An 18648-nucleotide genomic window follows, 5' to 3' on the forward strand; every position below is an offset into this window, starting at 1 on the left:
CGGCTTGCTGTCGAAGTTCAGACATTTTTTTTATTATTTCAGATTTCGTATTCCAGGAAGGTTTGTTAGAATGAGGAGTCTCGATTATAATGCTCTTTTCTTGAGAAGTTTTGTTGCTCTTTGTTGAATTGTTTGTAGTTGCTCTTAAGTGAGGAGATGTTTCCAATTTGTTCCTGAGGTTTCGGAAGGAGCAGGACTCACAGATAAAGGGCTTCTGGATTCTGTACTTCCCTTGTTACTGTTCTAAAGCTGATAAGATGGGTATGTTTTTGCTTAAAATTGGGTAATTTGTAGCATTTTAGAAAAATATTCAAAAAGGGTATTTGGTTGTTTTTTTTTTGTTTTTTTTCTTCTGGCCCCCAATGACCAATTGGTAACCTCAAAGTAATTTGTGAGTAGTCAAATGGTATATTCCAAGGTGGATTTTACTGAGAGATATCAAAATACAAAGTGAATGCAAAGGTGCGTAGTAAAGATGGGTCATTTATTAATGGTCTAGTCCACAAGTTCTACTTGCTATTTAATAATAATTGTTACCTGCTTTCGTCTCATGCCCCAGGTAAAGCTGACAATTTGCATGTCACTATAGAAAAGAAGAGGATGTTGAATGGGTTTTTCTACATTTTTGTTAATCATGAGCTGGGATCCTCATCGAAGGGACCATCATGTTTAGTAATACACCTGAACCCTTTTATTATGGATTATAGAGCTACTATTGGTTTTAATTTCCCTATATCACTACACCTTCTCAACACAACCCATACCCAACTTTCAAAAGATAATGACAAGTGGGATTCCCTTTTAACTTATACCAGATGGACATGTATAAAATGTATTATTAGTATGTACCGTAACATGTCCACTTTAATTTTTGCAAACCAATGCCATATTGGATATGATAAGACACTACTCTACCTGCAGATTCTTGAGGTGGCCATACACTGCATATAGCTGTGGGTCAAATGCCTATACGTATGCAAGCTCGGCCGAGCATGAATATGTTTTCAATGGGGGAGGGAGAATAGAAGGAATCTGGCAGCGGCTTATCTCCTGCAGGAATAATGGATCGGCATGTTGAAATTTAACATGTTCGATCCTTCTTTCAAACCTACATCTACTGTTGTGGGAGATTTGGGATATCCCCATACACAGGAGAGTTGGGTTCGGCTGACTGTCTTCTATTGAGTATGGATACCTTTAGTCCCCTAAAATCTCAAATATAGTCATGTAAGTTCACTAGAATTCAAAAACGTCATCTTCCCTTTCTAGACATGGTACATTGGTACGTTTGGTATGAAAACTGTTGATTTACGGAGCTGAATATCTGGAAAGCTAAGCACTTGGTTTTAAAAACTTAAATCCATTATTAAGCAGAATACCCGATAAATAAGTAAAGTCTCTACAATGCATTTTCATATTATATAGAATATATTTCTCATCTTAAGATGACAAACCTATTGATAATCATTGTTTTCTCATATACGCCTGTGGTTCTCCTCTCCATAACCTTATTGACTTCCCTATATACAGTATTTTATAGTTCAATAAAGATCTGTATACCATTGGAGGTCTGTCTGAACTTCTGTCTTTTAGATAAACTCTATTTGATTACCACGAGCGTGAGAAAAACTCGCCCGACAGGCAGCCCTCTGCTCCCGCTTGATTTGTGGACTTTCAGGGGCTGATCAATGGTGATTATTTTAGGAGTAGCCAATGTAAGAAGTTTATTAAGCGGGCGATCATTCGGCTTTGTGTTTCCTGTAACGCTGACCTCATATTTTACGGCCAAGCCTACAGATCTGTTTTATGTTCTACTCTAGCGCCATTTTATACATATCTATCCTATCATTTTATATGATGAGGATCTATCTCTTGGGCTTAGTTGACAGTATTTAGTTCTGTTTTATTGTATCTTAGTTGATCAACACCAACCAGAGATGGTCAACTTGATACATTGTGGTGCCATAACATAAGTTCCAAAAAGATAATATAATAGTAAGGAGACGTTTTAATAAATAAATTTCACAAGGAACTCAGAAGGTGCTGATGCTCCTTGTGCAGACCCAGCTAGTGGAAACTCTCTGGGGCAATGATCTCTGAAAAAAATAAATACCAAAAAGTTCTCATACAGAACGAAGAAAACTAGTACCACCTATAGGGTCAGCGTTGAAACATAAACCAAACCATAGGTTATAAGTCAAACCAGAGACACCCATAAATCATAGTTTTGGAGTTTTTGCTCCTCATCAGTACAGAGTAGGGTTCTGATTGGCTGTATGAAATGCCGTATGTACTGCTCTTCCTTTCAAAGATCCAGCTGATAGGGTGTCTTTAGGGCAATGCTCCCTGAGGGGAAAAAGGGTCTTCCTTTTTGGAGGAGTATTTCTTAACATCCATAAGGAACAAACTTTTGATCAGATTTGTAGAATAATTCCTAGGCCAATGACCAGAATGCATTACCATTAGGGATGTTGCTCATCAATCTAGGCTTTGCATCATATGTTTCGTTTCAGATCAGACTGGTAATGCTTGGACGGTTGACTGACGTGGTGTGGACTATTGTAAGAGACGTACTTGCATAGGGAATGTCCATACCTTGTATAAAATAGACATGGCTTGAGAAGAGCTTAGAATGCTTAAACCAGAGATAATATTTAATGCGCATTAGTTTGCCATATAATATTTTTATTACAGGAAAATTTCTCCTAAAAACATAACATTCTGTTTGGTTGTAGTTTTACGGACGTTTCCTACTCTCCAGATCTCCTTCGCTTTTCTGTGGTGCATGGTGGACCAAAATAGTGAAATCTCACCCCTTCAGTACTCGCTTTGGTTGCATTTTGGGTACCTTACTCCTTTTTATTACTATTCTAAAGTCAAAGTGTATGGTCTCTACGACGTCTAGGAGAGTCTAAAATATATTTGGATCTCCTCCTTTAGGATATCTCATCTCAGGGGCTCTCTAATAACAGTATTTCAGGTTACTGCCAGTAGGAAAAATCCATATTCCATTATTACATGTCCATTTTTGGAAACCTTGTGTAAGTACATGAAACGGGTCTGCCCCTATCACATTTTATAATGGATCAGAATAGTTGTGATGTCTGGTTCAGTTCAAATATCTATGCATTTTACGCTCAAAATATTATGGAGCAAATTCTGGTTTTAATTTTCTATTTTTGTTTTAAATCTTTTTGAACATGAGTTTCGTTTAATCCTGGAATCATACACCGGTAAAGAACCAAAGCCTTGATTTGCAGCTAGAAACTAGTGAATGCTTCCCCTTACTAGTGATGTTTTTACTCCTGTTAGGCTTGCACGCGGTTCTATTCTCCCCTTAAAAACAGTAGACACCATGACGGACCCCGACAGACCCCATTATACGTCAATCGATGTCCGTCAGAGGCAAGTGGTAACCACCGTTCCATGGATCTGACACTGCAATCTGTTTTCCGCTATGAATGGAAACCAGGTGCTGATGTGAACAGAGCCTTAATTTCTTAATGACGGATTACAAACTTTATATAACTTAATATTTTCCACAAAAATTCTTATTAGCTGCACTGCTCACATGTTCTTTAATCTCATATTTTGTGTTATATTCCACAGAAGACAGTGTGAAAAAGTTGTTTTCGGCTGGTAACATGTTATTTGGTTCTCTCCAGGGTGCACCACAGGAGGTATTCAACTTTTTTTTTTCAGCACACTTTTTTTTTTATTATAAACACTGAACATGAAACCCAATTTTCACATAAAACTTTGTTACTTTTTTCTTCAAGTTACTAAATATCTCTGTGAGTGATTGTAGCTCTTGATGGAAGATCTCATGCTTTATGTATACAGTATCTTGAGAGCAGTGGTGTAACTACCGCTGTAGCAGCCGTAGTGTAGCTGAGCTTTGTTCTGATGCTGTATTTATGTATTGAGCTTTGTTCTGATGCTGTATTTATGTATTGAGCTTTGTTCTGCCACTGTATTTATGTACTGAGCTTGGTTCTGGGGCTGTATATATATGTACTGAGCTTTGTTCTAGTGCTGTATATATGCATTGAGCTTGGTTCTGGGGTTGTATTTATGTACTGAGCTTGGTTCTGGTGCTGTATTTATGTACTGAGCTTGGTTCTGGTGCTGTATTTATGTACTGAGCTTGGTTCTGGTGTAGTATATATGTACTGAGCTTGGTTCTGGGGCTGTATATATGTACTGATTTTGGTTCTAGTGCCATAATTATGTACTGAACTTTGTTCTGGTGCTGTATATATGTACTGAGATTTGTTCTGGTTTTGTATATATGTAATGAGCTTGGTTCTGGTTCTGTATATATGTACTGAGCTTGGCTTCTGGGGCTGTATATATGTACTGATTTTGGTTCTAGTGCCATAATTATGTACTGAGCTATGTTCTGGTGTTGTATATATGTACTGAGATTTTTTTCTGGTGCTGTATATATGTACTGAGCTTGGTTCTGGAGTTCCATATAAGTACTGAGCTTTGTTCTAGAGTTGTATATATGTATTGAGCTTGGTTCTGGAGTTCCATATAAGTACTGAGCTTGGTTCTAGAGTTGTATATATGTAATGGCCTTGGTTCTGGTGCTGTATATATGTACTGAGCTTGGTTCTGGAGCTGTATATATGTACTGAGCTTGGTTCTGGAGCTGTATATATGTACTGAGCTTGGTTCTGGAGTTGTATATATGTACTGAGCTTGGTTCTGGAGTTGTATATATGTACTGAGCTTGGTTTTTGTGCTGTATATATGCATTGAGCTTGGTTCTGGTGCTGTGTATATGTACTGAGGTTTGTTCTGGTGCTGTATATATGTATTGAGCTTTGTTCTGGTGCTGTATATATGTATTGAGCTTTGTTCTGGTGTTGTGTATATGTATTGAGCTTTGTTCTGGTGCTGTATATATGTATTGAGCTGGGTTCTGGAGCCGTATATGTCAGAGCTTGTCAGAGGTTCAGACAGAACTAGGTAGTAGTGGGTGTACGAGTAGGGACCCAATCCAATATGTTAAGCTGAAGAAGTACTCGGCACACCAAATAGGATTGAAATTCTTAAGCCTTTTTTTATTCATATATGCCAATATGCATGTGTGCATATGTCAGAGCTTGGTTCTGGAGCTGTAATTATATAGGATATATTTGTAATAACAAAATTGCAGGGCAGATGGAATTGTTTTCAATTCATTGTATATGTAATGGGAAACTGGTAGTTTTAACCCCTTGAACTGCCACCATGTGGTAATACATGACCTGACAATATTTCCCTGTATGTTTTTTTTTCATATGCAGCAAAATCTATAAAATTAACTTTTAAAACGGTGCACACTATATGCTAATTACTCATTAAAGTGTCATGGGGTTGTGCCGCCATCCTGAGCAGTCACCTAGTCCTGCCTCCAAACACACCTTTCCATTTTTCATTGACATCCCCCTGGCTGATACAACTTTCTCGGATGCGCCATTCGCTTCATCGCTGCACCGCGCATGCAAGGGGAGTACAAGGCATCGGCGAATCCGCAAGAGTTTGAGGAGGCTGCTAGTGATGTAGAACAGCTAAGGGGAGGTCAATCAAAATCTGGGGGGTGCCCTTTCAATTTTCGCTTCAGGCAGCAGGAAAGCTAGAATCGGTCCTGAGGCTGCAGGCCACTTTAGGCCTGCAGCCTATAAGGTGCGGGAAGGTCTCCCTGCACAGGCCGGCGTGATGACGTCTCATTCACAGACCAGCATGATGCAGTGTCCTGACCGAAGCCTGTGTAAGGACAATATATATATTTTTGGATGGGACTGTATAGCACTGTCTACGGGGGGCTGTATGCACAATCTACAGGGGGGCACTATCTATAAGGGGGCTGCGTGCTGCACCTGGGGGGGCCCAGTCAAAAGTTTGCTATGGGGCCCAGTCTTTCCTAGTTACGCCCCTGCTTGAGGGACTCAGCTCTTTTAACAAAGTTTAAATGTTTTTGGAAATCTAAATTGGCAGAGTTGTGTCCTATGTTCCATATACGTTAAGATAATAATTGCACTGGGTTATTATTAATTTCAATATTGGGGGCACACATTGTGAATTACATTTTTCAATGTGGTTGGCGTGTTATAATAACTTCCTGGATCATTATTCCATAGTAATTGTAGACTTGTAGCAGTAACCTAGGAGATTTCCATATATTTATCCATACAATATGAGTGGAAGCGACCTATAGGGTATATAAGGGATATTTCATTAATCTATTCCCCTTTATGAAGTTATCCTTCGATTTATATGATATACCACTTAAACATGGAGACGTCATGAATCCATAAGCTCCATCTACTATAGTGGCTTGCTGAGTTCTCATAACTCTCCTTACCCAACCAATATTCATACTGAAAGTTTATATTAACCCTATAGATCACTGCCCTCACCCAGATCTCCATATGCAGAGTATTTCCTTCCATGTATCGCATAAAATTGTACGTATAATTAATCTAGTATTCACAGGAATAATTTCCAATCTAAGGTTGAGCGGAGACAATTCCGGGATTGGAATAATGTCTTCTACAAATTCTCAAGTTTAAGGAGAAAATATCAGACAAAAACGGTTTCACTCTAACACTGTTCCTCCAGCCGTGCACTAGATCCCCTACTTCCCCGCAACCATTCCAACATATCTGTACTTCAGAGTCTCACAGTATAATGAAACCATATTGAAGGGGTTGTCCAGTCCCTAAAAATTGAAGGCCTATCCTCAGGTTAGGCCATCAATATCTGATCGGTCGGGGCCCGACTCCCGGGATCCCCACCAATCAGCTGTTTTCAAGGGGGCGCAGCGCTCGTATTAACGCTGCTTCCCTTTCATTACTGTCACTGCTCACACCATGAATCGCCGACACACTTGTAGCACCGGTTTACAGTATTACAGCCTTCCCCTATTGAAGTGAGTGGGAGAAGGTTGTGATACTATGAACCACTGCTACAAGCCTGTCGGCGATTCACATTGTGAGCAGTAAAGGAAATGAAGGGGAGCAGCGAGCGCTGCGGCCCCTTCAAAACAGCTGATTGTCCCGGGAGTCGAACCCCGATCGATCAGATATTGATGGCCTATCCTGAGGATAGACCATCAATTTTTAGGGACTGGACAACCTCTTTAACTATATTTGTCTCACTGTCCTGATGTGATTAATACATAGAGTATTTTGGATCGACCACCTTAGAGGTCTCTGCCGTTCTATCAACGAGTATTCTTGCTTCAGATCTGGTTCCCACTTCCGCATATATGAAAAGTTTCCCATTAAGAGATTATCTCTCTGTAAATAATAGAACGTCCTCCTCTCACCTTCATGTTGCTCTTTAAGAAACAATCTAATTTTAAAAAGATTTTTATTTTTTTTGTCAAAAATATTATACTTTATAACAACACACCTAATCTGAATATATATTAGAAAATCCCAAACCTTTAGGTCATACTTGGATCTCAAAGGGATAGAAACATGAATCGTTATACATATCCGCAAGTGACCTACCTAATACCGTTCACAATCCATGATTTATAGACGAAGTGAAGAATCACATGTTGAAAATAATGTCGATTCACGTCTGATAGGTCCAGCTTAACCCCATCTTCAGAGTGGAGCTTGACAATTACAATGTGGATCTTCAAGTTAAAAGATTTTGACCATTAATAACATTGTCCAGATTGGTGATATTATGAATAAGACGTTTTATATCAACACACAACTTTTTATCATTTAGTTCATGATGCACCAATTTTCTCATCCTCCAGACCAGAGCCTTGGGTCTTCTAAGTTCCTTTTTCCCCCCTAAAGGGCTTGTCTCATCAGAGACAACCTGGTTCATATTAAAGTTGTTCCTGCCACCCATGGCAAACAGTATATTTTGCCGGTGGAAGCCTTCTCTAGCTAGATATATTATTTTATTGCCACCATTCAGATAAATGTTCATCTATGTCAGGGGTAGGCAACCTTTTTTGTATGGTGTGCCGATAAAAAAATAATAATCAAAGATGAAGTATTCCATGTGCCATGCAAACATGAAAGTCATATAAGACAAACTTACGGTCACGATCTGTGGGTATGTGGACCCACTGGGCCATACCGCCACAGCGGGATAGCAGCAGCCAACAGAGTATATCAATAGTCCAAGCACAAGGGTACCTGTAGTGGTTCAGACAGTAGCAACGGCTAGGCACAGATCGGACCTTGATAGCAGACACCAGACGTGGTGTAACGCAGCAGTCTGAATCGGTGGCACAACACGAATCCAACAGGCTTAAGGTACAAGAACAAATAGCACAGGATAAAGGTAGCATGGCACGGGAACAGGATAACACTAAGGGACCATTTGCAAGACTAACATAGGAAAACACAACAACGTTCAGGCAATGAGCAAAGGGGCAGGGCCCTTCTTATGGTCCAGGGTGATCATGGGCTAATTAATGATTGCCATGTGCGCCCTACGGGACACAGCGGACCGGAGCAGAAGTAAGCGCTGGTGTCTCCTGAAAATCACAGATCCATGGCTGCGGCCGCCTGTGGGTGAGTTACCCGACAGTCCACGGCTATGGATTCTACACTTACCGCGTATGTGACATAAATCAATTAATCAGTTAATTAAACCTTAATTTCAATGTGACCCTTTTTCCTGACTTTCTTTGCTAAGATGATTCATCAAGGCTACCGAACACTAGCTTAGGGATACTGCACACAGGTGAGCGAGTGACTACTGAACACCATCTTTGGGGGACACATAGGAGAGACCATGGCTACTGAACACGATCTTTGGGGGACACATAGGAAAGACCGTGGCTACTGAGCACCAGCTTGGGGGGGCACCTAGGAGTGACCGTGGCTAATGAGCACCAGATTGGGGGTGGGGTACACATAGGAGACACCATGGATACTGAACACCTGCTTGAGGGGGTGCACACAGGATAGAAAGCGGCCAACTTTTGCTAACTCTTCTTTTTACAGAGTGGTTACTGAACTCCTTGTGGCACTGATCACCAAAAGCGAGAGCAGAGCTGCATTGTGTGCTTGCCAAGTGTTTAGAAGCGACATAGAAAATGAAGCATTGCTCTCTTTCCTGGTGACCAGCGCCGCCCAGCGCACCATGAAGCGCCGCTCTCTCTCCCTGTGTTCAGCGCTGCCAAGCACACAGCAGCACTGGACACTGAGATAGGGAAACGTGCCAGCAAACCATGCCCTGCGTGCCGGCCGTGGCACCAGTGCCATAGGTTGCTGACCCCTGATCTATATAATACATGGACGGCTTAAGTCTGCCACAACAGGAACCGGATACAGAGCAGCTATTGATTCTGGCTCATAGATGGGGGTCTCGAGCGGCGGACCCCCACTATGATAACCATAAGCCCTAATAGGGCTTATAGACAAGGGTTGTCTTCATGAGATAAATCCTTAAAAGCCATAACACAACAGAGTTACAAAAAATCCATAGAAAAAGATTAAAACCCTAATAGTTAAAGACAAACCTTACATTTCTGGGCTAACACTTTAAAGTTGTATTATTTTTAGTATTCAGGTGTCATTTTGAGTTTCCTTTCATGAGTATAGAAATCCGTTTTGACACTGTTGTCTCCCTGTTGATCTCCACTCACCGGCTGCACCTTTCACCGAGCATGGACATATTGTAATCTGGTCTGAGCACAGCTGTCACAAGGGCTTCTTTCCTAGGAAAAAGTGCTTGTCTTTGTCTTTTAACAAAATAACATCAGCTGCCGGAGAGTTTTTCTTTAGCAAATTATGTCTGAACAAATCCTCAGATATTCCAGAGAAAAAAGCACTTGAGATGTTTTGAATAAGGGCAGTAACAAAGAGCAAAGAAAGCGGGAGGTTATTGAACTCCTTGTAAAAATTCACAGCTATATTTATTCATGAGAAAATGTCCATCATATATATTCACTCGGCACAGGTACAACATACCCTATTTATGGCACAACTTAAGACTACTGATGCATTTACCTTTCCAATTGACCTATGTTGTTTCGAGCAATGTCTAAAAATCCAATATAGATATAGAGTAGGCATGACGTCACAGTGGTTAGCACTTCTTTCTTGTAAGACTTGTCAGATTCCATTACCTATGGGGAACATATCTGAAACATAGAAGTAGCTATTACCTACTTTTTGGGGGTTTTCAAGGTGCCTTCTGGTTTTTGCCCCAGTTCGAAAACTTAATGGTGGTCTCCATTTTCTAAATTCATGAGATATGGGGACTGTATGAACCGGTTGGACTTCAACATGGAGTCTTCATCTTCTCTCCATGCTCATTTGTTTTTTATTCCTGTAAGACTTCTAGTTTCTTCCACAGACCAAAAATCTGCATTAATCGGCTTCCGATCACAATGTCTCTAGTTTTGTACAGATAGGTAGGCTCCACTGCGGAGATAGTAATGCCATTCATAGCCCCATTCACACTAGGCTCTCTAACACTTCTGTCAATGATTATATTTTTGATGGGTTAAAATGGAAGTTTAATAGATTCCATTGACTTTAATAGAATCCATTAGGTTGTTCTGGATTATTATTTTTTTATTACCAGGTAAAACTTAATGAAAAACTGATAAAACAAAACTATTGTATACTGATGCCAATTGATTGCACAAAAATCTTATTGTCTGTGGGAATTATCAATTTCCAACTGATCCAACGTTCTGCAATTTATCTGACATTGCACCCCAACAAAAAAAAACAACTACATTTTCATAAACTCTAATAGGAAATTCTGAGTAAATATATGGGGGTCCTCTGTTCAGGATCCTAATTTCTTGGTCAGAGGGGAGTGCGGTTACATAGAGCCCGTCTTATCGTCCAGTACACAGACAACCGGTTAACTTGCATGGATACAGTGTAATACTTTTTTCCCCCTGTGGTGGTGCTGTAGAGAAATTGAACACTTACTGCCAGCTTTCCCCACAGATTGCAGCTGACCGCTGAAGGGGGTCAGTTTGTAAGCAACTTAATATCAAAGGACCCTTTTAACAAGTAGAGATTGTCCAAAGTGGAGAATCCCTTTAAGCCTCCTAACTTTTATGTCAAATAATGTGACCCTTGGCTTTGGAAACAACTTTTTTCCTTGGCACACGCTTTACCGAAATTTTTTATTTTGTCTTCTTCTGAAAACACAAAACAGAAGATTAAAGCGTTCTATCTTCTCATCACTGTATGTACGTATTTACAAATGAGAGCTGAAAATGAGGAATTTCTCAATTTCTGCTTCAGTAAATTAAAAAAACGAGGCCCCTCTGACAGCCAAGCATATAACATTCTCTCTTTAACATACTGTAGTTACTTTTAACGGGTAAATATAATCAGTAAGTTATGATCTGCAGAAAGAGAGAAATGGATGGATGGTTGCCGTTTCCGTGCATAATATGTGATCATTCGAACTATCATTTCCAATAGGCATAGAATAATGGGTCATAATTATGCCATATACCCTCTTAAATGAGATTCTGTATTACTGTGCATTTAACACATACTAAACCGCTACATCTCACTGCTTTGAAAAATGAAAATAGATTTTCTGATTAAAAGTTAATACAGAATTTCTAAGATTCAAGGGCAGACAAAATATCCTGTAATGCAAATAAAGCAAAAACGAAGGACATTTCAATCCAATCTTCCATGGTCAGAAATTGTCATGTTGCACACTCTTGGTAAAAACAAAAAGTGAAGGATTTTACTGTATTCTTATAAGGATTGCGGCTTCAAAAACACAAGGACGTCTGTTCTTTTTGGAAAAATTTGCTAATCCATTGTGTAGAACAATATATGTATGACGAAGCTCTTGACATCTTTGGCGGCTTTGCTCCACGATGGTGGCATGGCTTGTGTCTTCTATGCAGGGTTGGTTATTTTGGTCCTAAATCAAACCCTTATTATTTGGAATGGATAATCCAATATTTTTGCCCAATATTTTTTCAAAATGTAATAAAAAATTATAATAATGCTGAGTAGGGTCTGACCAAGTACAAAAGGGATCATAACGGCCAACCATCTGATGATCGCTTATGAGGGGTCAATGCTCTTTACATTCCACTAATTTTCTTTATCTTGCAATGGTTCCAGGTACCATAGCCTTTTATACATCTGTTACAGTAATGCTGCTCGCCATATGGGACCCCATAGCAAAACCCAAAACATAACCACCCACTTACTGCTAATTTACGCCAACTACCCACCCTCCCCAAGAGTAGAGAAGGCTACAGTTACCCCTTACCTGAAAAGGGGGAAGTGCATATTTTGACATAACGATAGGGAAGGGGAGTGGGGCGTTGGGTGCTGAACACACTCTTCCAAACATTTTAATACCAAACTGTAGGACTTTCTTATCCCCACTCACTCCACCTAAGCGCTCCAAAATTCAATCTGCGAAAGCCTATTTTCTGCAAATTTTCATAAGCCAAGCCGCTTGTGAGGTCCAGTCCCACAAAAATTGGACTATTGATATGAGTGATGTAATATATATGGTATTAGATAAATATGGTCCATATTAATAATGTATTGGCTATCTCCAAAGCTGGATCACAAGAAAAGCCTCCTCCATGGGCATCTAACCCATATCTTATACCCACTGAGTGCAACGGACGTGGTAAAATAAGTAAAAGGGGGACGTGATATAAATTGGATTCAGCTTAAAGGTGTTTGTAGCTTTTCATTTTCACCCGTGACCTTGAGAAATGACCTTCGGCCCTACAGAAATGATAGTTGCACTTTAATAGTCAGCTCAGTATTTGTCTGGCACTGAATATAATATCATAAGTACGCTATGAGGAGGGGTGAGTAGTTCCCATGAATATATTGGAATATACATTAGTCATTAATATGTCAATTATATGGATTTTGTACACAGACAACGCAGAAAAGCAATATCGGTTTGACATGTTGTACAAATCACATGTATGTTATGTGCATATTATTTTTTTTTCCCTGTGACTGTGAATATTAAAGTCAATTGAGCACCTTGCGCTGGTTCCCCAGGGTACGCTGTCATTTCTCTATAAAGAAGTACTTAATATGAAACCAGCTGTGCTTTGTACCGTTTTGTCTTTGAGTGTTATATAAAGTAGAAACATAGATAAGAGTTTAGCTATTAATGCAATCTATTACTCATTAACACGTTAGCGCTGTCAACATCTCTTTTCCCAAAAGACCCATTGTGCAATTTAAAGCTACGTTAAGGAGGTACGAGGCGGCAGCGGATTTATTCTTATTCGGCAAAAATGTATTTAAAATAATCCAAACAGAGATTAGAAGGGAAACGTGCAGGCAATTAAGCAGCAGTTAGAGAGATGTTACAAAATTACAGGTGCTGGCAACGGTTTCTTGTCACAAGTTGACATCCCGTTATAAAGGAAGGAGAAATGAGTTTTTTTCAGCTAAAATTGAGTCTTTCTTTGGAGCAATGTACATAAAACTTTATTTTCTTCCATTCTATATTTGGATACATTCCCAATGCAAGCCATTGCCACACTAAGGCCATGTTCACACTAAGGCCCTGTTCACACTAAGGCCCTGTTCACACTGAGTTTTGTGCCGTGGAAACCGCGGAAAATAATGGCCGTAATCACCTCTCATTGCTTTCAATGGGAGGCATAGGCGTTTTTTACCCGCGAGCGGAAAAAAAACACTGGCGGGCAGAAAGAGGTGACATGCCCTGTCTTTGGGCGTTTCTGTCTCTGACTTCCCATTGACATCAATGGGAAGCAGAGAAAGCGTTTTTCACAGCTTTTTTTTGCCCGCGCGCTCAATGGCCACAGCCATAAAACGCAGCGAATGACGCGGCAAACGGCGTGCAGGCAGTTCAAAATCTGCCTCTAAATTCCAGACAGAATTTTGAGGCAGATTTTTCTGCCTGTAAAAAAAACTCTGTGTGAACAGGTCCTAAGATTAGCCTGAGATGTTATATGTCGGACTGACTCCAGGGCTCTTAGTCTTCACACCCATGAAGAGTACAGTAGGTTGAGACAGATTTCAATGGGCCCAGTGGGCCCTGGCATCTGGCCAGGTTTTCCTGGTGATAATACCATCCATGGTTATATGGTTGTCTGACATAACATTGTAATTTTGTGCAGTTTTGATCATTCTTGAGACTTGTCTGGCCGGGTTGGTTATTTTTGGCCATTCATTGATAACTTCTTGTTGTACTTGGCCATGAAAAGTGATGATGTTCCTCTGTGGTTTCCATGGGATCTCAGTTGAGTAGGATGCTATTCGCCAACTTCAGCAGACGATACACATTGATATCATCTTGGACAGTGTTACGGAGAACCAGTCTGTAAGTAACCGTGTTGAGGATTTATTGTACCAGTGATTTTAAAAGTCTTGTCTCATCTACACAACTCCCTTCCAGGGTCTATTGCAGGGTCAAAGGGTTTTCTCAATGGGAAATTGTTAAAACATCACCTGTCGGGACTTGTCAATGGAAGGATTCGAGAAATACTGTGGGTGGAATGAATGGTTGTCCAAGGGTTGACAGGTCTCTAAAGTCCATGGGTAAATGTAGGGTCTTTATATCAAGCAATATATGTAATGTGGCCATTGATCATTCTGTAGTGGTTATGAATGTGTCTTTTAACCCTCTGTTTACTATGACATCAAAGGCCAAAAAAAAAAGCGAAAAACACACATTGAGGTCATCGTACATTAGTGTAGGATTGTCTTGTCTTTAGTTATGAGTCTACTCAGTGGTGTTGCTAACACCAGGGGCACGTGCTCCAGATCTTTTGACTAATGCCCCTGGTCTCCCAGTGCCATCGATCTTCCTCCTACCCATCCATCAGTGCGCCAAATATATTCAGAATCTACTGATACCCCTGTCTCTACTAATTTGTTAAAAAATGTTGCACACTTAACCCCTTGGTGACACATAACTTAATTGTACGCCACAGTTTCCAAGGGGGGAATATGAAGCAGGCTCAAGGGCTGAACCTGAATCATGCTTAGCGGGTTTTATGTTTCAGCTGCCATCTCACTGCGATGGTCGGGAACAGAGGTAACTCTGATCCCAGCTGTTTAACCATTTAGATGCTGTGGTCAATTGCAACCGGGGCATCTAAGTCATTAGAAAGAAGGGCAGCCCCCTCTGTCAGCCTATCGAGCCCCCTGCGACGTGATTGCTGGGAACCGGTCATTGTCATGGTAGCCAGAATATGGCGACACAAAACAACCAAAAACGTTATGGCCTTTGGAATGGAAAGAACGAAAATGAAAAAACAATAATGGCTGCGGCTACAAGGCAATTCCCACTGGTAGAGGTTGGTGGACACTTACATTGAGATCCCTGTGTGGAGCAACAGAGCTCCCATGTCCACAATTCTTTTCTGTGCTAGACTGCTTCGTTAAAGGGTAACTAAACTTTCAAAAAGCTTCTGACATGTTATAGTGATATGTCAGAAGTTCTGATTACTGGGGGTCCAAGCACTGAGGCCGCCACCGATCGCTAAAACGAAGCGTCAGAAGCGCTGAGCTGCTTAGTTTCTGATTGTCTTTCTTTTGGAAAGCCAAACAGCTGGTTTAGGGGCCCATGGACTTTCTATTGACCCCGTACACCAATTGCTTGGCTTTCCGAGAAAACCAAATCAGAAACCAAGCGGCTCTCCCGAGTGCTTCTGCCACTTAATTTTAGCGATCGGTGGGGGTCTCCGTGCTCGGACCCCCACCAATCAAAAAAGTTTGGTTACCCTTTAAGATTAGTACCCTCCCTTAGAAGGGAGTGTGTAATACTTTCATCAGCAAATTCTAAAGTTTCCATTAAAATAAGAAATTATGAATTTGATGTAATTTTGTGACCCGGTTATCGGAGATTTTCCTTTCTGATGAGCGTCTTTTCATTTCCCGTCCCCCCTTAGTGGGTTTGACCACCGTTCTGTGCTGTTCTGAAGAGCTGCACGTAAGCTGCAGTACATTGTCCTCCTCTCCACCCTCTCGGAAGGATAGATTGGGTTTATTGTTTTATTACTGTCTGACTGGAATACCTGATAAGCTGCAACACAATAGTAACACATCGAGGGTTTGATTCATTTTGGTTTCGCTCGTAGTAAAGCCTCTCTCTTCTCATTAGCCGTTTTAACAGCCTGGAGATGAAATTGATTGAGTGTCTTGCTATCCATAACGTTAATAACATGTTCATTACGGGCAGATGTTTATTTGCCAGTTAAATGTACAGAAGATTTTTTTTTTCTCGCTTTGTTTTTTCTTATGTGTGTTAAATTGTTTTGCATTAACAATACAACCAAGATCGTGTTCTATAGTCGAGAGAGAACCGTTCTTTACAAATGTGGCTTCACAAACCAGGCAGATGAGGATTGTCCGTACAACGCTTACTGACCCACATTTTTACAAGATGTTTTTGGTTTGTTTTTTGTTTTTTTTTAATTTTTCATGAAAAATTGTGAATTATAAAGTTGTTGTCTATAGTTGTCTTTACATATTATGGTGTAACTATAGAGAGCGTAGAGTTTGCGCTCACACCCTAGGCCCCAAAGCTCCCACCACTGCAGTACTATAAAGGACTTGTGCGGAGGGTGGGGAACATACAACTTTTTTAATCGCTTTTTATTGGATTTTTTTCGGGAGCCGGGCTGAAGAAAGACAGCAAGTCTGGCGTTTATTTTTATTTTTTTACGCTGTTCACTGTGCAGGTTAAATAACGTTTGCGTAGTTATGGATGTTGCGATACCAAATACGTGTACTTTTTTCTTTTTTTTTACATAATAAACCATTTTTTATGGAAAAAGTTTTTTTTGGTGGATTTTTTTTGTTGTGCCCGTGTATAATAGAGGCTGAAATACGTGGCCATATTTCAGCACGCGTCTCTTTAATGAGATTTCACAGATTTATTCTACTCTACTGTTAATTCTTTGTGTCCTTGCTTTTTATTATGCACAATAATTTGTAATGGAATACAATGATATTCATAATTGTCATACATAGAAATCAATGACCTCTAAAACCACCTGTCCTACTGCCATCCAACTCCAACGGAAAGCTGCAAACCCAACTATAGGTGGAATGCAAATGTTAATAAATTGCATTTCTTCGGGTTCATTGCACCATAGTAGTCACTCTCTTGCTATTCACTATCAGTATACAGGTGCTGCGGTGCCGCTGCCACTCTCTTCAATAATTCTTTTTTTTCTTTCTGTTATGCTTATTGATTGTAATAGAATGAGATTTTCGTATGTGTCCTGCATTTAATGACTGCAAAGAATGCACTAATCATGACAACCAATGACCTCCATAAATAACCTATTCTAATGGCTATACCAGGTTTGAGTGGGCCCACATGGATATTACTGAACAGCTGTATAGCAAGCAACATTAAATGCTATGTACAATTTCACAACTAATTTTATTTAATTACTTCAATGCATTGAAAATTAAAAATGAAGCAACTTTGCAAATAGTCTTAATTAAAAATTCCCTACCATGTTTGCGTCTACATCTCTTGTACAGGCCTCAATGTTTCCATGGTAACAGACAACAAACAAACCCTGTGTAGTCCTATCCTGCAGTCATATTGCCTTCCATCTGTACCTTACCCTTTGCTAAACTACTAAATTTCTGCTCATAAGAATAAGGGGACTGATGGAAGGCAATATGACTGCAGAATCAGACTACACAGGGTTTGTTTGTTGTCTGTTACCGTGGCAACTTTTAACCTGTATAGGAGCTTCAGACACAGTGGCTGATTTGCAAAGTTGCTTCTCGTTTCATTTGATATGTATTGAAACTATAATAATAAAAAAAGATGTAAAGTTGCAGTATTGTGTATAGGGATGTAGTCCATTCTGGGGATAAGGAATAAGAGAGGGAGCTAGGTTAATGAGAGGGAAGTCATTCTGGGGACTAGGACTGAGAGGTGAACTATGCAGGGGACTCAAAATGAGAAGGGGAGCCATGCTGGGAACCAAGAAAGAGAGGGGAAGCCATTTTGGGAACTAGAACTAAGAGAGGAGCCATGCTGGGGATTAGAAATGAGAGGGGAGCCATGCTGGGGATTAGAAATGAGAGGTGAGCCATACTGGGGACTGAAAATGAGATGGGGATTAAGAATGAGGGCTGTTAATTTGTGTGCTGCACATGTTTGCTGATTGTATTACACACTTTGATCTGCATTCTGTGTATTTTTTTTTTCTTTGAGGACCAACCCCATAGAAGAACATTTCTGTCCAATTTTGGGTAGTTGGCTCTAAGAGGTTTTATTGTACACATGATGATTAATAGTTTTGTATAGAAATATGCTTTCTTTTCTTTCCAAATTTCTTTTTATTGAGAAAAGTTTTAATAAGTTTTGTATAACCGGTAACAGTCAATAAAATGTCGAACAATTTTGTTTCACAGGTAAATAAGATGCTATATTACAAAAAATCTGAGTACAGTAAAAAGATTTCTCATATACACCACAGTGTCTTTGGCAGAATGCCTGCCAATACTGACGGCAATTGTTCAGCACAAAAACAAAAAGTTAGTTTGTCTATAAAATAAGGAGGGGGGATGAGGTGATGGTGTGAAGGGTGGAAAAAGAGGGGAGCGGTACATATGAAGCATACATAGATCATCGGTAATTCAAAGGTTAATATAGTATATAGAGTCATTCTGCTAACAATCTAATAGTCCGCTT

At 40.1% G+C, this 18648-nt stretch overlaps 1 protein-coding gene across 4 annotated transcripts in view; it reads left to right on the plus strand.

Annotated features, from left to right (window-relative positions):
- The window catches only part of DIAPH2 (diaphanous related formin 2), a 952586-nt gene that overhangs the window by 554737 nt on the left and 379201 nt on the right, over positions 1-18648 (plus strand). The window lies entirely within an intron of this gene.

Source organism: Rhinoderma darwinii, chromosome 8, assembly GCF_050947455.1.
Source record: "Rhinoderma darwinii isolate aRhiDar2 chromosome 8, aRhiDar2.hap1, whole genome shotgun sequence".
Lineage (NCBI taxonomy): Eukaryota > Metazoa > Chordata > Amphibia > Anura > Rhinodermatidae > Rhinoderma > Rhinoderma darwinii.